Source organism: Mobula birostris, chromosome 28, assembly GCF_030028105.1.
Source record: "Mobula birostris isolate sMobBir1 chromosome 28, sMobBir1.hap1, whole genome shotgun sequence".
Taxonomy (NCBI): Eukaryota; Metazoa; Chordata; class Chondrichthyes; order Myliobatiformes; family Myliobatidae; genus Mobula; species Mobula birostris.
Genome location: NC_092397.1, coordinates 20,477,073 through 20,498,471, shown reverse-complemented (window position 1 = coordinate 20,498,471; position 21,399 = coordinate 20,477,073). Strand labels below are relative to the sequence as shown.

Here is a 21,399-nt window from a genome sequence, read left to right as displayed (position 1 = left end):
TCTACATGGACGTTAGCAAGAGCTTTGACAAGGGCCTGCATGGGTTGTTGTTCAAGAACGTTCAGTCGTATGGCATTCGCGGTGTGTTAGTGAAATGCATTACAGTTTGATTTTGTTGACTAAGCCAGAGAATGGTAGTAGATGCTACCTCTCTGACTGGAGGCTTGTGACGAATGGGAGGATGCAGGAACTGTGCTGGTGTTGTTGTCGTTTGTAAGAAATATCAGTGATCTGGATTATAATGTGCTAAATATGATCAACAAGTTTGCGGACGACACCAAGACTGGGGGCAGAGTGGACAGCAAGAAAGGTTATCAAAGTTTACAGTGTCATTGGGTAAAGATATAAACATGCCAGATTGAATTTAATGCTGACAGGTATGAAGTGTTTGGGAGGACACACATGCAGATAACTTGTTGAGTGAGCCTTGGGGCACTGCGAAGAATTGTAGAACGGAGGCGTCTGGGAATACAGGTCCATAATTCCTTCACAAATGTATAGAGTGTTTTATAGAGAGCTTTTGATCCACGAGCCTTCATAAATCAAAGTAAGGAAGTTGGGGTGTTGTGTTGAAGTTGTGTAAGACATTCATGATGCCTAATTTAAGGTATTGTGTCCTGTACAGGTCACATATCTGCAGGAAAGTTATCAGTAAGAATGAAAACGTGCAGACAAAATTTACAAGCATGATGCCAGGAATTCAGGACGTCAGTTACAGGGAAAAGTTGAATGTGTTTGAGCTTTATTCCCTAGAGGACAGGAGAACAAGAAGAGATTTGATGGAGACGACCCTTCCAGACACTGTGGAAATATAGAGAAGACAGCCAGTAACGACGTGTTCTCCACTATATTTACATGGATTCTGGAAGGATCTCCAGGATGCTGAAGAAAATTCCGATTAGTACCACCCACAAATTGATAAGGAAGCACAAGTCACAGCTTATGATGGTCAAATATGACTGACTCATGTCAGCTGGCGTTTACAGGATTCGGGATGAATGTGGAACAACATATATTGACCAGGTGGGTCGCATGGTGGAAACCCACATCAAGGAGCACAGGAGGTGTATCGGCTTGAGTTACCCAGAGAAATCAGCGGTAGTGGAACACTGCAATCGTAATGGCCATAGGACTGAGTTCGACGGCACAAAACGACTGTTCTGCGCCAATGTTTTTTTTGAAACCGACTGGTAAAGGATGCCATTGAAAGGACACTAGAAGAAGAAAAAATAACAAAGCCGAAGGTCGCGCTTTAAGTAAGAACTGGAAGTCGATTTTAAGGTGGGAGAGTGAAAACCTGATAGGACGAGGACTAAAGAATCAGGAATGGCTGACCACCAACGTATAAACTCTATCGGATTAGGCATGCCCAGGCATGATGCCTGAAGACGATGGAAGAGCTTGTTATCAAAACATCAGTTTTAGTGGATACCCGTACCCGCTGGAAGGCTGAGAATTTTATTCGAGATAAACTCTTATCAATATACTTATATTGTCATTATTAACAACGTCCTTTATCTTAGTTGCCACTGACAATATTTGACTTGTGTTGCCCTTTTGATTTCGTCTTTCTGTACACTCTTGATAGTATTGAAAGACCTCTCCAGTATTCACTGTTCTTTCCCTGCAACATATTTATTATATTTGTTTTTCAGTTAATCACTCAATACACATTGACATTCAGAGTTGCCTGGACGTGCTGTCCTTGTCCTTTCTGTAGGTGCAATATACTGATTTAACTTACTCACCCAATTTGTTGATATTGAAAACTGGGGGAATCACCTATTTTCAATGAATTCGGAATAATCAGTACACCTCTCTTTGGAAGGTCCAAGAGTATGGTAGATTTGCAAGTGACCAAACCAAACTGAAGATAAAAGAACACTCAAGACAAGTCTGGGAAATAATCATAGACAACCACAAATTTGAGAAGGGGTACAAGATCATCCCAAATGCACTGAACGTACCTCAGAATTTAGTGCCACCGAATGTAAGACAAGTGGAAAAATATTCGGCATGAAGCCACTGCCAAGTTACCGAGGTCAGGCACCCCTCTAAACATAGTCACTGGAGAAGAATAGCTCTTGTCGGTGAGGCTACTGTGACACCAACAGTCACCCTGGGTAACTTGCTGAAGTCAGTGGCTGCAGCTGGAGATTAATTTCCTGGTTCCAAGATGTCTATGTGTTCTCACAAATAGCGTTTTCGGGGAAGAATGGAAATGTAGAACATCTGGCAAAAGAGGAAAAAGAAAACTCATACAGTGTCATGCAAATTTTGGGTACCGCTGGTCAAAATTTCTGTTACTGTGAATAGTTACGTGAGTAGAAGATGACCTGATCTGCAAAGGTCATAAAATTAAAGACGAAACATTCTTTACAACATTTTATGCAAGATTAGTGTTTTTTTTGTTGTTTTCTACAGTTTTAAAATGATAAAAGGGAAAGGAGAATCATGCAAAAGTTTGCACACCCCCAGAGACTTAAGGTCTCAGACCTTAATTAGCTTGATCGGGCTATGGCTTGTTCACAGTCATCGTTAGGAAAGGCCAGGTTATGCAAATTTCAAAGCTTTATAAATACCCTGACTCCTCAAACCTTGTCCCAATAATCAGCAGCCATGGGCTCCTCTAAGCAGCTGCCTAGCACTCTGAAAATTAAAATAATTGATGCCCACAAGCAGGAGAAGGCTACAAGTAGATAGCAAAGCGTTTTCAGGTAATTGTTTCCTCAGTTCGTAATGCAATTAAGAAAAGGCAGTTAACAGGAACGGAGGAGGTCAAGTTGAGGTTTGGATGTCCAAGAAAACTTTCCGAGAGAACTGCTCGTAGGATTGCTAGAAAGACAAATCAAAACCCCCGTTTGACTGCAAAAGACCTTCAGGATGATTTAGCAGACTCTGGAGTGGTGGTGCACTGTTCTACTGTGCAGCAACACCTGCACAAATATGACCCTCATGGAAGAGTCATTGGACGAAAACCCTTCCTGTGTCCTCAGCACAGAATTCAGCATCAGATGTTTGCAAAGGAACATCTAAACAAGCCTGATGCATTTTGGAAACAAGTCCTGTGGACTGATGAAGTTAAAATAGTAGCTTTTGCCCGCAATGAGCAAAGGTATGTTTGGAGAAAAAAAGGGTGCAGAATATCATGAAATGAACACTTCTCCAACTGTTAAGCACGTAGGTGGGTTGATCATGCTTTGGGCTCGTATTGCAGCCAGTGGCATGGGGAACATTTCACTGGTACAGGGAGGAATTAATTCAATTAATTACCAGCAAATTCTGGAAGCAAAATCACACCGTCTGTATAAAAGCTGAAGATAAAAAGAGGACGGCTTCTACAACAGGATAATGATCCTAAATACACCTCAAATTCCACAATGGACTACCTTAGGAGGTGCAAGCTGAAGGTTTTGCGATGGCCTTCACAGTCCCCCGATCTAAAAATCATCGAAAATCAGTTGTTAGACCTCAAAGGAGAATGCATGCAAGACGGCCCAAGAATCTCCCAGAACTAGAAGCCTTTTGCAAGAAAGAATAGGCGAAAATCCCCCAAACAAGAATTGAAAGACTCTTAGCTGGCTACAGAAGGCGTTTACAAGCAGTGATATTTGCCAAAGGAGGTATTACTAAGTACTGACCATGCAGGTTGTCCATACTTTTGTTTCGGGGCGTTTTCCTTTTTTGTTATTTTGAAACTGTAAAAGATGGAAATAAAAAAAGTAATCTTGCTTAAAATATTAAAGAAATGTGTGATCTTTGACTTTTTGCTTTTTGGAAATCAGGTAATCTTTTACTTGCTTAGTTGTTCACAGTAACAGAAATTTTGACCGGGGTTCCCAAACTTTTGTATGCCACTGTATACTTGTCCGTACATACTTTATAAAACATCACTTTGAGGATACAGTAAAGCTGGGTAATAAGGTATGGTGGTTGTATGAAACTAAACTGGAACTTTGTGGCCTCAACCTACAGTTTGTTGGTGGTGGTAATCTAATACTGCACATCAGCTAGGTTATACCAAACCCACTGTAAAGTACAGTGGAAGTAACATCATGCTGTGGAATACATTCAAGTAATGGAATTCTAGTCAGGATTAACGGGATGGTGAATGCTGATAAATACAGAGAGATCTTTATAAAATTCTCGAAAACTTAAACTGGGGAGGAAGTTCATTTTATACCAGGACAACCCGAAGAGCACGGCCAAATCAACTATGGTGTGGCTTCAAATGAGGAAAATTGATTTCCTTCAATGGCTCAGTCAGAGTCCTGACGGTAAACCAATTGAAAATCTCTGGCAAAACCTCAGGAGTGTTATCCACCGGCACTACCCACCTAATCCAGCACAGCTTCAGTAATATTGCAAGGAGGAATGGACAAGCCTTGCTTCATCAAGTTGTACAGAGCTAAGAGAAGCTTATCCAAAATGATTACTGGCTCTAATATCTGTGACAGTTGACTCAACTTGGTACTGAGCAAACGTGTATGAATACCTTTAAACTGTTAACATTCCATTTTGATTTTTTTGGTTTTTATGCCTCAAACTTTTCCAGGATTTTTATGCTCAATTTTGAAAACAAAGAGCATATGATTCATAAATAAAGATACTGAGTACATACATCTACTGATGCCTCTGGACATATCTTCAGTGATGTTCTTGGAATCATCGAGTGTTTTGGGTCTTTCGACATCATACACGCTCCTCCAGGTGATCTAGCCGGGGATGATCAGACCCCAGCTTGTGTCCAGATGGCTAGCTACCTATGACTCCATGGCTCCCCGCTTTTGAGCCACAGACAACTTGTGGCCCTCTCCGCCACATCGGTGGTACTGCAGATGGTTGCTCTCTTCCTCTCTCTCTCGATGCCCAAATTGCTGAAGGCTCTGTCTACATCCAACCTACACAGCCTGATTCAAGGAGAGCCTGATCATTAAACTTGCAGATGATACCACAGTGGTGGGGCTCATCAGCAAAAATAATGAAAAACAATGTACAGGGAGGAGGTCAAACACCTAGAGAGCTGGTGCAGGGATAACAACTTGATGCTTAATGTCACCAAAACCAAGCAGATGATCGTCAATTTCAGACGGTCTCAGCCTGAGCACACACCCCTCAGCATCAGAGGCTCCACAGTGGCGTGAGTGGAAAACATCAAGCTCCTTGGGGTGCAGATCTCGGACAATCTCACCTGGTCCAGGAACACCACTGGGATTGGGAAACGGGCCCAGCAGAGATTGCACTTTCTGAGGAAGCTTGAACAATCATCACTCCCCACTAACATCTTAAGTACATTCTACAGCGGCGTGGTTGAGAGTGTGCTGACCTTTTGCATCACAACCTGGTACTCCAGCTGCAGTGCTGTCAACAAAAACGCCTGGCAGAGGGTGGTTAGGGGAGCAGAGAACGTTATTGGAGTCCCCCTACATTCTGTCCAAGATCTGATCCAGAGTCGATACCTCCAGAAGACACGGTACATCATTAAAGACCCCTCACACCCTCTTCATGAACTGTTTGTTCTTCTGCCATCAGGCAAACGTTACAGGAGCATCAAAACCAAAACCACAAGGCTACTAAACAACTTCCTCCCACAGGCAGTCAGTTTACGAAATAGCTGCTCTATCTGACTCTGCTTTGGACACTTTTAACTTGCACTGGACACTTATAACTTGATTTGAACTGACATGTGGCTGTTGTGTTTTTTTCTATTTATTGTTATGTTTATTATTTAGTGTTGTGTTTGTTATGTTATGATTGCACTGCTCCAGAGAAACACTGTCTCATTCTGCCCTGCAGAGCTGATGTGCGGTTAGAATGACAATAAAGTTTTTGGAATCTTTGAATCTTGAAGACTCTTCGCTCTCCATACAGCCTGCTAACCAGTCCTGCTTACTTGGAGAGCTTTCTTTCAAAGGCCTTTCAAAGCGATCTTCCCAGTGGACTGTCAGCTCCAGCAGCACCACTTGCTTAGTAGACTCAGACGCAAGGACAATGTCCGGTCGCAGTGTGGTGGCTGCGATATGGTTTGGGAACTTCAGCTTCCGTTCAAGATCCACCATCAGCTGCCAGTCCCTTCCACAGGTCAGGATCCCGGCAGATGTTCTTTTGGCGGGTATTGGCTGCTCCCAGCTCTGACAAAGGCAATGGTCTGCTTGTAGGATCGGGACCGCTTCGCCCACTCAACTCCTGCGATGGTGGTTTCAACGATGTTCTTCAGGATTTTATCATGCCTGCATCGGTACCGTCCCTCACCCAGTGCCCTTGTACAGCTGCTGAAGATGTGCTCCAGGGTTCCTCGGTTGGACCACAGTGGGCACACAGATGACTCCGCCTTGACACATGTGTGCAGGTTTAATGGGCTTGGAAGCACATCGTACACTGCCTGGATTTGAAATTGGATGCGGTGTGGTTCGGCTTTCTAAAGCTCAGCCCAGGTCACTTTCCTCTCAACCGCATTCTCCCATCTTGTCCAAGCTCCCTGCTGCTTCATTCCCACCGCCTTGCAGGTTCTTGTCTTCTCCACTGCTGCCCTCACCTCCTCCTGAGCTAGTCGGAGCCTTTCCTTCCTTCTGATGCTTTCTATTTGGGGAGTTGGAAAGGATCCTAACCCAGCTCGGCCTCATGTGACCCATCCCACCAGTCTCCTGTGACGCAGCCTTGCCTCTGCTTCCTGCACAGCTTCCTCTGCCCTCCACTTCCTGCCAGTCTTCACTTGGTTCCCTGCTCTAACCACCTTCGGATCACTTGAGTCCGTGTACTGTACAACTTCTCTGACTCTTGTTACCTTGAATTCTTCCTCCAAGGATTTGAAGGGCAGTTGCAGTTTGTTGTGGTGTCCATAGAGCGCAATGCTGCTCAGGCTCTTTAGCAGCTCCAGCCATCTCCTGAGCTGGTTGCTGACCCTCCTCTCTAAGGTTTCGACTGTCGAGAACGGAACTGCATTGACAAGGAGGGGCCGCAGGATTCTGAAGAAGAATACCACGCTGATAAACCCAGGCTTTAAACTTCCCAGGTAGGCCAGACTTGTCCACAGATTTCAGCCAGCCATCCAACTCGGTGCAGGTCGCCTGAATGGATGTCGTGTCCCTTTAAGAGCTGTCAAAATCCTTACCTAAGTTCTTGACTGGGTTTTCTGTGATAGTCGGGATGGCTGTGCCTGCGATGCTGAACCAGAACTTGTTCTCCAGCTTCCCTTTCCTCAGCACCATCGATCTTGATTTGGCTGGTTTGAAACACATCCAGGCCCACTCCACCAGCTTTTCGAGCCTTTGCAGAATCCACCGGCAGCCTAGGACTGATTCTGTGGTGATTGTGAAGTCATCCATGAATGCCCTGTTAGGTGGTTGCCGTTGAGCCGAATTCATTCTGTGCCCTCTGCGCTCTGGTTCAGCAGACATAGTGAGCATGTTCATGGCTAGGGAGAACAGTGTCACTGAGATAGTGCACCCTGTGATGATGCCGATCTCCACCTTGTGCCAGCTTGATGTAATTGCTCCTGAAGAGACCCTCATCCTGAAGTTGCTGTGATAATCAGCGATAAGGTCTCTGATTCTGCTGGAGACCTGATGTTTGGTCACTGCGAGATGCACCAGCTTATGCGGAATGGAGCCATATGCATTTGTCAGGTCGAGCCACAACACTGACAGGTTGCCCTTGTTCTCTCTGGCCTCCCTGATGAGCTGTGTCATCACACCGATATGTTCCAGACAGCCTGGAATTCCTGAAATGCCACCCTTCTGGACTGATGTATCAATATAGGTGGTTTTTGCTAAGCAGGTGCACAGCCGATTAGAAACGGCACTGAAGAAGATCTTCGCCTCGACAAACAGCGGGGAGATGATGCAAAACTGGCTTAGTTGGGAGTGTTTTCCTCCTTCGGGATCTACACCCCTTCAGCCACTCTCCACTCTTCTGGGATCATCCACCTTCTCCAGAAGATTCTTGGAATCTTCCACAGACGCAGCAGGAGTTTGTGGCAGTTCTTGTGCACTTTGTACTAGGTGGCGCTTGGTCCTGGAGCCGAGCTTGCCCTTGTTTTGCAGATAACCTCTCTGACTTCCCTTAGTTGCAGCTATGACATGTCGAACTGCACATCTGGTTCAGGTGGGTCTATTAGGATGTTGCACTCTCCCAACTCCTGCTCTCTTTCAGGATCATTATATATCTTCTTCTGATGTTGGTCTATGCCTTCCTGTGATCAGGCAAGTTTCCCACTGCGCTTCTCCCCCAGCAACTCCTTGGTGAACTTGAAGGGGTTGGCGATAAAAGCAGCACATTTTCTGGCCCTTTCACAACGCCGCCTCTGATGCCACTCTGCCCGGCAGAAGACCCTGATCTTCTTTTGTAGTATGCACATCAGGTAGGTCAAGCCAATGCGCTCCCCTTCTCCTGCGTCCTTGTATTGCGACTTCAGCGCTTTCATCTTCTGCCTGATGTTGCGGATCCTCAACGCTCTTTGGTTTTTCGAGTAAGGTGTCTTGGAGCCTTTCTTCTCCTCTTCCCCAAACTGCTCAGCTGCGATGCTGATAATGATTGTTGTCATGGCTTGTAGCTTCCGATCGACACCTCCCTTCGCCGTTGCCTCCAGAATTTGTTTGACATCTTCATCAAACTGCTTCCACAGTGAAGTCATGTTAGCTGCAGGCCATTTGATCCGCCTCCTATTAGAATTGATGTTGGAGGGATTAGTTTGCAACACTTGGAGTTTCCGGGCACTATGGGGTGACTCTGGGCCTGGCCCCTCCTTCGTCTCACCAGGTTTGACACCTGTGCGTTCTGCCGCTCCTGTTTCCGATGAAGTCTGGTCAATTGACCAATCCCCACGGTGGGCATCAGCCTCTTCTCTTCCTGCCTGTCACCCCGGTCACAGCGAGTGTCTGTCTGTACCTCAACAGACTAGACACGTGGGACAGTCTTACACAGGGAATGGTATTTCAGCCCAACGTGTCTGCACCTCAATGCCAAATTCGGCTGATCCATCTGCCTACACATGTCCATATCCCTACATTCCCTGTCTGTTTATGTGCCTGACTAAACATTACTTGTGTGTCAGCTTCAACCCTTTCCTTGGCAGCATTGTTCGGGCAGCTTTCATTCTCCGTGAAAAGTAGAAACTCACCTCTCATATCTATTTTAAGCATTCCCTCAGATTAAGGTTCTATTGCCACCTTTGTAAAAGGCTCTGTATACCTTATTTATTTTTATGTGTCTGCTCAACCTTTGAAACTCAACAGTAAACCATCCATGTTTGTTCAATCTCATCTTATAATTGAAAATTTCCTTCCAGAGATGTGAAATCTCTGATATGAAACACCTGCCCTCTTGCTTGTACCAGCCCTTTCCCGGTCTGTCTTTACTCTGTCTATGCTCCTCGTGATCTTGTACACCTCTGTCAGCTTCACCTCTGAAAGTGCTATGCTCCAGGAAATAAAGTCCTCGTCTATGCAACATCTTCATGTAAGTCATCCCCCCAAGTCCAAACAACATCCAGGTAAATCTTTTTGTTTGTAGTTTAAGAACATCTTTGGTAAAATAGGTGAAACAAAATTATACACAATTCTCTATGTCAGTCTTCACCAAAAATTTGCATGTCTGCAACATATCTTCTCGTCTTATACTTTATGCCCTGAATGATGAAGGCCAGTAAGACAAATACCATCCTCACCACTGTATCTACCTGAGATGTCACTTTCAGTGTACCATGCATTTCAACTTCTCAGTCCCTCCAGAGCCTGACTGTTCACTGGATTATTCCTACTCTGATGTGCTCTCCAAAACCGGATTGAAGGCCATTTACAAGTCCTCAGACCTATCTGATCAAGAGCCTTCAGGTTTCTCTTAACCTTCTACACGATCTGCAACAGCACCTAATTTAGTATCTTTTACATTCTTTCAAACTACACTCACAAGCAAATTGTTTAAATAATTACACAGAACACAAGTCCCAGTGTTAACTCCGGTGGGGCACCACTGAACACAAACCTACAGTCTGAGGCACAACGCTCAAACATCACCCTCTGCTCCTGTCACTGAGATAATGGGTCAATTATGAAACCAATCAGCTCTCTCCTCTGGTTCAGTCTTCATGATCTATCTTTCCTGACTAGTGTCAAAGGCCTGGCTAATGTCCATATGAACAACATCCAGAACCCTAATCTCATCTACACTCTTGTAGTTCTCCTTCGAAGAACTGCAAGATAATATTTCTCTTGCATGAAGCCGTGTTGACTTCCTGAATCAGGCCAACTGTTGGTAGATCCAGTCGCTCAGAAAGCCGTCCGGCAATTATCCAGCAACTGATCTCAAACTAACCCGGCAATAGTTACATGGTAAGTTTTCTGGACCCTTTTTAAACAAGGGTACTGCAATAGACCACAAGACAGAGGAGCAGAATGAAGCCATCAGCCCATTCAGTGTGCTGTACTATTCCATCATGTCTGATTCATTATCCCTCTCAAACACATTCTCCTGTCTTTTTCTGCTGCCAATAAAGAACCCGCCGCTTTAAATATACCCAATGGTTTGGCTCCCTCAGCCGTATGTGTCAATGAATCCACAGATTCACCAGCGTCTAGCTAAAGGAAATCCTCCTCTGCTCTCCAGGAATATCAACTTATATCTTAAGGCTGAGCTCTCCATCCCTAGAATCCTCACTACCGGAAACATCCTCGCATGTCCACTCCATCTGGGACTTTCAGTATTCAATAAGTTTCAGTTAAAGTGCTCCCCTCCCGTTATTCGTATAGGCTCCTGCGAGTAAAGGCTGAGAGATACTGAAAACTCAAATATTAAACCCTTCACTCCTATGATAATTCCTGTGATGCGCCTCCGACTCCCTTCAATAACAACGGATCACTTTTCAGGAAAGGGCCCCGCACTGCTCAGAATACCCCAAATACGAATGACTCATGCCTTATAAATCCACAGCATTATATCCTTGCTTTTACATTATAGTCCTATCCAAATGAATGCTAACATTGCACTTGCCTCCCTTATTGCCGACTCAAACTGCAGAATACCCTTTAGGAAATGTTGCATTCTAACTCCAAAGTCTCTTTGTCGCTCTGATTTCTCAACTGGCTCCTCGGTTAGAAATACAGTGCCTGTTAAAGGTATTCACTCCACCCTCTGTAAGTTTTCATATTTTATTGTTGTACAATATTGAATCACAGTGGATTTATTTTGGCATTTTTGACATTGCTCAAAAGGAAAAAAAAAGGCTTGTTTGTGTCAAAGTGAACTAAGAACAGAGACAAGGTCCTGCAAATAGAATTTAAGGAGCTGGGGAAAAAGTTCTGAAGTTTGAACTCTGGGTTGGTGATCCCAGGATTACTTCCGGTGTCACACGATGGCGATCTAAGTGATGGTCAGGTAGTACAGTTGAATGTGTGGCTAACAATCTGGTGCTGATGGAGGACATCAGGTACACAGATCACTGGGCTCTCTTGCACGATAGCAGGGATTGGTATAAGGAGGGTGAGGAAACTAATCTTCTCACAGTTTGCTTTGGTGGAGCTACCCTGTTAGTGTTTTAACAGGTGGCAAGCATGTGGGGTGTGGTTTTCTGGGATTCAGAGCGACAGGTCAGCAGGTAGTGATAAGCGGAAGGTAGAGATGAGGTTGCGGAACGCAGCCATGTTAATAAGCACGGTGGCACCGAGAGGCTGAAATGTGTTCATGTCAGTGCAGGGTGTAGAACAGTTCAGACAGACATACTTAGAGCCTGGATTAGTACATGGCACAGTGATTCATTGATTACAGGGAGCTGATTGACAGAAGGGCAGGAGTGGTATCTAACAAGTCCAGGACTCATATGATTCAGACAGTCCAGAGGAGCTAAAAGAGGTTCCGGAGCTGCTCTGCTGATGAGGCACAATGACACAGCATCCAGGTCATCTCGCTGGCACTTCCAGTACGCCAATGTCACAGCCACGCATTCAGCAACGCAGCGTTTGTGAATATGCAGATGTCAGCTAATTATTACTTAATTGTGATGGTACTTAAATCCATTTATTCCGTCGCAGTATTTCCCGAGACTTGGACACAGCAGCGATTCACTGCCTGTTTGCATTCGGGCTTTCCTGAGGTATTGGACAGTCGGGTCAACTGACCCTGAAAACTAGCTGCATTGGCTTTATTCTTAGTTGTTGCTTTCAGCCGCATTGTATGCTTCATTCACCATTTGCAATGCGGTTTCCTAGCCCTTTCTGTTTAAGTTTGTTAAGTTAATTTTGATAGACTCTGCAGTGTCGGCTTCGTTCACCATTTGAGAGTTTTAGTTACAGCCCTGTTTGGCCTCGTGTTTATTGTTTTCTTTCGCCTTTCACACTGTTCGCATAGAAGTCTATGAAATACATGTATCAACCTGCTTCAGTTCTCTCACTCCGTACTTGGGCCATATCCGCACCAGGTGACAGACTTTGCGGGTAGAACTCAGGAATAGGAAAGGTGTAATCACTGTGAATAAATTACACTGTAAACTTCCCTGTAGTCCGTAGGAGAGAGGAACAGATACATCAGCAGGTTGTAGGCCGTTGTAAATACAACAGAGTAGCTGCAGTGTTTGAATAATCTCCCCAAAATGACTGGGACAGACTCCCAGGCTTTGTTGGACATTTTTTGTTACGCGTGTTCAGGAATGTTTCCTGAAACAGAATGTAGATGGTCTACTGGGGAGAGAGACATACTTGATTAATACTTTACTAGAGCCTAGCAAGATGATCTAGGTTTCATTGGGAAAGATTTAATGTTCATAATTCTGGAGATTGTCAGCTGGTTCTTGATAACGATAAATGGGAACTACAGGTGGATGAATGTAAATTTGAAAAGGCGATTTACAACCGAATTGGGCAGGAATCGTAGAGAGCTGTCGAGAGCTGAATTTGTTGGTTAACTCCTTACAGCCCAGACGGTAAGAATTCAGAATTTCCCTGTCCCTCTGAGGGAGTAAGGGAAGTCTGGTGATGTTCAGGAGCTCAGAGTAATGTGATATATTGCATTTAGTTATTCGTTTGATAAAAATCAGTCATAGGTTAGGTTTAGCAGCACAAATTGTACCTATCTAGTGGGACTAATAAGGAAACAAGAAACAAATCATGCTGCAAATCAGAAGAGTGAACAGTCATCATGAAATCCCCTCAGTGAAGAGGTTTAAAGAGAAGGCCAAGACATTTGACACGTACACTGTAAACAACAGAGTACTCGGGAAACAGCAGGGCCACTCAAGGACAAAGGGGGAGTGTTTGCATGGAGCCATATTTAGCAGGTGAGATACAAAATGAGTTATTTTCATTGGTTTTGCCAAGGAAAATGACATGGAGGAAAGCGAGATCAGGAAAGGCTATACTGATATTTTCAGATGTGTTGATTCTAAGGAGGAGATGGTATTGGGTCTGTCAAGGAGTATTAAGGTGGATAAATACTTTGGGGGTTAGTCCATTCGCGGACACAGACCACATGCATGCAGACATGCAGTTTAAACTGGCATCATGGTCAACAGATACAGAGTGATCCGAGGGGACTCTTCCTGTGCTATACTGTTCACTGTTTATTGGTGAATGATTTCAGGCCTATTGTGCAAAGGATCAAAGGGACATGTGACGAAATTCTTCTTTCTACTCTGACTGTTGTCCTCATCTGAGACACATAGCCAGCCGAGCTGATGGGAACAACTATTCAGTGTGTTCAAAGAGGAACTGGACAGGTCCTTCGGGGAAATAGCATACCGAGCTGTGGGAAAAGACTGGGAACGGGACAGTTTGAATGTTGCACCAGAAGTTTGTATATACTTGATTGGTTTACTGGTGAAGCCATTCCACAACACTACCCCATTGTGTTGGGCACCTGGCCAAGTGGTTAAGGCGTTCGTTTAGTGATATGGAGGTCACTAGTTCGAGTCTCAGCTGTGGCAGCATGTTTGTGTCCTAGAGCAAGGCACTTAACCACACATTGCTCTAGTGTCAGCTCCCCAAAGTGTCTTCCAATCTGCGCCTTGTAAGGCATGAAAATGGCCGACGCAGGCATCTCATGGTCTGAGTCGACGTTCCCCCGCTCTCCGCTCCCCTCCCTCCCCCCATTCCTCTCCCATTCCACAGTGATCTTCTGCCCACTAATGGTCTGACAAACTCAGTGACTTTTAATCTATCCAAGTGTATATGGCCAGTTCGTGTAGTAAGGACAAACTTCTGTAAAGGCTCTGCCACTGCATTCCAAGCAAACTGAGCTGCCGGAGCTCAGTACAGGTCAGTAAAGGCACAGACCAGCACAAGACTCTGATACAAGTACAAAGATTTATCAAAACGTTACACCGATGACCCAACTCTGATCTATAAACACCATCAGCATCTTACTGTATGGGCACAAGCCTTTACAACACGAGGCACCGCACTGTAAGAAGATAGATCTTTACAACAGCCCGCACCGCACAGACCTCTACAACTGTTGGCAGCATGTCATTAAGAGACAGGTCTTGATAATAGCTGATACAAAGACTTCCACAGTGACTGACCAGTACAGAAATGACGGAGATTTTTTTTTTTATACACAGACACTTAACTGAATTTGCGTTGTGTAATCAGAGAACTGTAACATTCCTGCAAGGATCTTAAATTTAAGAGTAATAAACCCCACTTTGTTCTGCACCATATGACAGGGACACAGACCCCAGCAACCCCAACACAACTCTGTGGGGCCACAGTTTTCCAGTAGTATCCATTTGCTGTACAGATAAAGGCAGACATGACACAGTGAAGACACGGCCGAACACAGACCAAACTCCGCATACTGTACACCAGCCACTTGCAACACTGGAAACACACAGGGCAAAGTAATTTGCAATATATAGACCTTTGCTACGAGGAATTAGACCTATAAAACTCTCAGCGCTGTGTGAGTGCACACAGACCTGAACCCACCTTACATTGTACTCCACCCTTGAAGACTAGTACGACCCCAGCGCTTCAAGCCCTGAGACTTGTACAACCCTGATAGTGGAGAGCAATACGTGGCCACTGTCAATCATCTCGCTCCCACTGGGATTCTTTCAGCATAGAAGGGAAACCTGGAGATATTGTGTGCTTGACTTTGCAAAGGCTTTTAAAGTTCCAGCAGGAGAAAAAGGAACAGAGAAGTAGGAAGGTTGTAGCAAGTTGTAAAAGCAACAGATAGTATGTGATTGTAATTTCCACAATGTTGACACAACTCTTAGTGTAGAGGTTTAGAGGAACAGAATTTGTTCGCACCCTGGAACGGTTTCCCAGCATTTACAGCCAATACTACGCAAATTTGTGAAAATGTTGTCTCGAACGTTGACAAACTTGTGTAGATGTACAGAGAAAATCCTGATCTGTTGCATCATGATCTGCATGGAAGCATCAATACCATTGAGTGAAGTGGACCGTAAAAAGTTGTGGATGCAGCCAGTCCAGCATAGATAAAGCCCTCCCCACTATGAGCACATCTGTACGGAGCATTGCCGAAGGAAAGCAGCATCATCATCAAGGACCCCATCATCCAGGCGATGTTCGTTTCTCGATGCTGCCATCATGAAGTTATGTGAGCCCTCATGTCCGATAGTACCAGGTTCAGGAATAGCCATGATTCTTCAACAATCAGGCTTTTAAAACAGGGGATAATTTTACTTATCCTAAGAATAAGCTCACAATACAACTGTAAGATTCGTCCTCTACAGATAACCACGAAATATAGGGAAAAAAACAACATGAAAGTCGTTGAAAGAAAAGACATGACCTCTCTTCCGCATGAAAAAAAGCAAGAAATAGAACTCGCAAGTCCCAAAATCCCAACGCCACCCTCGCAGAAATCTAACTGATCACCCACCTGTACACGGCATGTACAATATCAAACCTCTAATCTCCAAGCTCCTCCTACACAGAAAACAGCGACAATAACATCAAACCCCTAACCCCTCCCTCGCACAAAAATCTAACAGATCTAACACAGGGACAAACGCCAACAAGAACATTAAACCCCAAGACCCAACATCACGCCCACCCAAAAAGTAACATATCGCCAACAAGAAAGTGAACACAGAAAAAAATAAACCTGAAGGAGACCAATATAAATTACGGTCCGCACCAATGTCTACGAATTTCTCGCAGCATCACGGAATACGACAGCTCGTACTCAGACCTTCCGTGGAACCTTCATATGTCAAGTCGCGGCTTTTTGACCTGTGCTTCAGCGGCCTCCCGACCTCCTGGGGAGTGACCTAAAGGGGAGTTTGGGGGAGTGAACTTAAATTTAGTGACCTAGATTGTCACATAAAATCAGTGCATGTATTCACAAACGGACACCTCACTTGACAGAATAAAGACACAGGTTCCACCGAGACTCGAACTCGGATCGCTGGATTCAAAGTCCAGAGTGCTCACCATTACACCATGGAACCACAGGTATTCGCTGTGAAGGACCACAGGAAGATGAATCTTAGGGTAGTATTTGGTAACACGTGTAAATTTTGACAGTAAATATATGTTGAACTTTGAACTTCATAGAGGGTGTGTTGTGAGGACAAGTTGAGGATGGGAACAGTTTTCTCTTTGGAGAGAAGCAGGATGAGAGATGAGGGGGTTCTTGGACTTGAGGCTTGAGGCTGGAATCTTGGGCTTGAGGCTTGAGGCTGGGGTCTTGGACTTGAAACTTGAGGCTGCTGTCTCGGACTTGAGGCTTGAGGCTGGGGTTTTGGACTTGAGGCTGGAGGCTGTGGTCTTGGACTTGAGGCTTGAGGTATACAAGATGCTGAAAGGCAAATATCGAGTAGACAGTCAGAGTATCTGTCCGGCAGTGGAAGTGGCAAATCTGAGGGGAGATAATTTCAAGGTGTTTGGAGGAATTTATACCAGTGGGGAAAGACTTAGATTATTTTACTTTAACGCACGAAAAACGAACAGAAATCGCAGCTACGGTTAGTGTTAGAAGTAAATACATTCGAGACATTTCACAGACCTTGCACTGGAGCATGAGCCTTACAACTGATGATTTTCTGTGGGAGACTATTTTGACAACCGTCATCGCCAAATAAGGACACAACTTTGGGGTATCTACTAAACTGAGGGCAAGCTAATGAGAACTATGTTTGTCAGGAAATGGGGAGAGTAGAGACTGGGAGCTGCTGAGATTGGGTAAATTCACATCGGATCTGTGGGATTTACTTAAAGCTGAGTGGTGGTTCAGCAATGTTGCAAATTCAGTCAAAAAAGAAAAGGAATCTCAGAGTAAGTTTAGGAAGTGGATATTGTACAAGGTCCTTGATAAATATACAGCAATATGTAAATTACTGTACTTTCCTTTTTCTTTACTTTATTGTCGCCGAACAATTGATACTAGAGTGAACAATCATCAAAGCGATATTTGATTCTGCCCTTCGTTCGCCCTGGAGTACAAATCGATAGAAAATATAGTAAAAAATTAAATTATAAATCATAAATAGAAAATAGAAAAGGGAAAGTAAGGTAGTGCAAAAAAAAAACAAACCGAGAGGCAGGTCCGGATGTTTGGAGGGTACGGCCCAGATCCGGGTCAGGATCCGTTCAGCACTCTTACCACAGTTGGAAAGAAGCTGTTCCCAAATCTGGCCGTACGAGTCTTCAAGCTCCTGAGCCTTCTCCTAGAGGGAAGAGGGACATAAAGTGTGTTGGCTGGGTGGGCCGTGTCCTTGGTTATCCTGACAGCACAGCTCCAACAGCGTGCTGTGTAAAGTGAGTCTAAGGACGGAAGATTAGTTTGTGTGATGTTTTGGGCAGTGTTCATGATCTTCTGCAGCTTCTTCCGGTCTTGGACAGGACAACTTCCATACCAGGTTGTGATGCACCCTAGAAGAATGCTTTCTATGGTGCATCTATAAAAATTAGTGAGGACTTTAGGGGACAGGCCAAATTTCTTTAGCTTCTCAGGAAGTAAAGGTGCTGGTGGGCCTTCTTGGCAGTGGACTCTGCTTGGGTAGACCAAATCAGGTCATTTGTGATATTGACCCGGAGGAACTTAAAGCTTTTGACCTGTTCCAGTTGCGCACCACCGATGTAAATGGGGTCGTGCGGTCCGCTACTCCTTCTGAAGTCAACAACCAATTCCTTTGTCTAGCTGTGTCACAATGGAGAGCGTTGTGAACGGACTCAAATGCAAAACACAGACACTGAAGTACAAAGAGCAGGACTTGACTAGAGCAGGGACGTGACAGGATACAGACAAGGAGTAGGGACAAGAACACATACCAGGGCTTGGACCCCGAGCCAGAGACTGGACAAAGACCCAGAACCTAGGTCTTGCCTCGGGCTCGGGCCCCAGAACCAGACATGGACATGACATGACTGCAGGACTGGAGGCTGCGGTCTAGAGGCTTGAGGCTTGGAGACAGGCTTGGGGCCTTAAGGCTTGAGACTGGGATCTTGGTCTTTAGGCTTGAGACTGGGGTCTTGGTTTTGAGGCTTGAAACTGGGGTGTTTGTCTTGAGGCTTGAGGCTGGGTCTTCGTCTGGAGTCTTGAGGCTGGAATCTTGGTCTTGAGGCTTGAGGCTGGAATCTTGGTCTTGAGGCTTGAGGCTGGAATCTTGGTCTTGAGGCTTGAGAGTGGGGTCCTGGTCTTGAAGCTTGAGGCTGCTGTCTTGGACATGAGGCTTGAGGCTTGAGGCTGGAGTCTTGGACTTGAGGCTTGAGGCTGGGGTCGTGGTTTGAGGCTTGAGAATGGGGTCTTGGTCTTGGGTACTTCGAGACTTGGGTATGGACTCCGAGCCAGAGACTGGGCAAGGACCCAGAACCTGTGACTTGACTCGGGCTTGGACTCCAGAACAAGGCGAGGAAGTACAAGAGAACTAGTCTACAGCAATGTTTTCATAGAGCCAAGCGCAGCCATAGTAGTTGTGGTGGTGAAAAACATGTTTATCTGGGCTGAAGGTCACCAAAGTTCGGGTGGTTGCAGGTGGTCCCACCGAGATGTAAATATACCAGTGTAAGCGGTTTTGAAGGGTATAAAAATGAGCACGTTCTTTGCTACAATGTGGAAAGAGAGTTGTCTCAGGGCATCCACAGCTGGAGGTGCAACAGGGAACAGAATGTTGAGAGGGAATTAAAAAGACAGCAAGAAAGAGAGAGAGAGAGAGAGAGAGAGAGAGAGACAGACAAACAGACAGACAGAGTGACAGGATGAGGCAGAGAGAGCGCGAGAGAGAGCCAGAGAAAGAAAGCAAAACAGGAAGAGCAAGAAAGGGAGAAAAGAGAGAGTGCAAGAGAGGCAGTGAGAGACAGACAGGGAAAGACAGAAAGAGAGGGAGAGGGAGAGATAGATAGATAGATAGAAAGAGAGAGAGAGAGAGAGAGAGAGAGAGAACTGGCTGCGTGATATTGTCAGATTCGTGACCCCTCCAACATTGCAGAAATTGGCTTGTTTAGTGGATGATCAGTATTATTATGATCTATTGTACTGCTGCTACTGTAGACATTTGTTTGCCTTTCGACATTGAAATCCTTGGAGTTCTCGTAAAGTGTTTTTGCGTTAACATGGGTGCAGCAATTCATTTGTAAATACACTGAGCTGAATTAAAGAAGTTTCTGCAAATAGAATTTAGGTATTTGGAAGAAAGTTAAGAAGTAGGAAATCTGGGGTGTGATCTCAGGAGTAATTCAGGTCCCACATGCTTGCGAGTTAACAGATGGTAAGGTGGTATAGTGAAATCTGTGGCTAACAATCTGGTGCAAGAGGCATGGCATCAGGAACACAGATCACTATATTCTATTCCAGGATAGGTGGGGCTGGTGTAAGGAGGACGGGTTACACCTGTACTGAGGGGAGCTAATATTTTGACAGGGAATTTTGTTGGAGCCACCCTTGCAGAGTTTTCTCATGTGGCATGTGTGTGGAGGAAGGGGATGGTTGGGAACCAGAGTTATAGGTTAGTAAGTAGCAAACAGCAGAAGGTAGAGACGAGGTCGAGAAACTCCATCAGGAAGTCAAGATGGGGCATTGTTAATGAGCACAGTGGCACCAAGGGGCTGAAGTGTGTTTATTTCAGGGCAGGGTGTAGAGCAGTTAAGGCAGACGTTCTTCAAAATAGGATTACCCTGTGACATAGTGAATTAGTTATTACAAAGATCTGGCTGAGAGAAGGGTAGGACTGATAGCTAAACATGCCAGAATTCAGATGATTCAAGCAGTCCAGAGGGAGGTGAATGAGGCTGGGGAGCTGCAATGCTGCTCAGGCAGAATGTCATAAAATCGAGGTCATCCAAGAGGCTCATCCAGTAAAATAATGTACACGGCGTGCAGGAATAAGAAAGGTGCAATCACTGTAGCGAAATCAACAGATATGTCGGCAGGTTATAGACTGCTGATGTAAAAGCAATAGAGTAGCTGTAGTGGGTAATTAATCTCCCCAGAATGACCAGGTCGCAGGAGGCGCGGTAGGTGGAGAAGTAAGTGCGGGGATTGGATGAGAAGGAGCGGCTGATTTAAAAAGCCGGTCGTGAGCAGCGAGGAGAACAGACCTTTCAGGTCGCAGGAGGCGCGACAGGTGAAGCTAATTATTCAGATTATCAGCTAATACAAGCAAGGTTTGCTCTAGGGGAGCGGCCATGTCGAGTGAAGTGCCTTGTGAGAAAAGTGCGAGTCTTTGGCTCGAGAGTCTTTGTGAGAAAAGTGCGAGTCTTTGGCTCGAGAGTCTTTGTGAGAAAAGTGCGAGTCTTTGGCTCGAGAGTCTTTGTGAGAAAAGTGCGAGTCTTTGGCTCGAGAGTCTTTGTGAGAAAAGTGCGAGTCTTTGGCTCGAGAGTCTTCGGCGAGGAGGCTGAGAGAGGAGACTACGGCACAGTTGGAGAGGGTGAGAAGTGGTGAAGAGATGACCACTAGGCTGATTCAGTGTGCTGCGTTCATGATGTGGGAGGTCAGGGACACTGATAGTGCCTCTGGCTCCTACACCTGTGGAAAATGTGTCCAGATTCAGCTTCTGAAGGACCGTGTTGCAGCACTGGAGAGGCAACTGGATGACTTTAGGTTCATCCGGGAAAACGAGAGTTTTCTGGACAGGACCTACAGTGAGGTCGTTACACCGGTGATACTGGAAGAGAGAAGGGGGGCGACGATGAGCAAGGAAAGCATGCTTGAAGTACAGGAGACCCCGGGGGATGTGCCTCTCGTAAACAGATTCTCCCTGTTGGAAGCTGTCGGGACAGAAGATGATGCCAGCCTGAGAGGCGGTCAGGTCTGCGAGTCAACAATTGGCGCTGAAGCAAAGCCGAGGAGACAGACGTCAGGCAGAGCCGTGGTAGTAGGGGAGTCCATAGTGAGAGGTACAGAAAGGGGTTACTATGGCAACAGGCGAGATTTAAGGATGGTGTGTTGCCTCCCTGGTGCCGGGATCCAGGATGTCACGGACTGATTGCGGGGAATCCTCAA

The 21,399-nt window shown here is 45.4% G+C and overlaps 1 protein-coding gene and 1 non-coding gene across 2 annotated transcripts in view; one reads left to right on the top strand and one right to left on the bottom strand.

Moving 5' to 3' along the window:
* LOC140189355 (uncharacterized) overlaps positions 1-21,399 on the top strand; it is a 944,498-nt gene that overhangs the window by 201,342 nt on the left and 721,757 nt on the right. The gene's annotated exons all lie outside the window — the stretch shown is intronic.
* Positions 16,337-16,408, bottom strand: trnaq-uug (transfer RNA glutamine (anticodon UUG)). The gene has a single exon. It is a non-coding gene; the product is annotated as a tRNA-Gln (tRNA).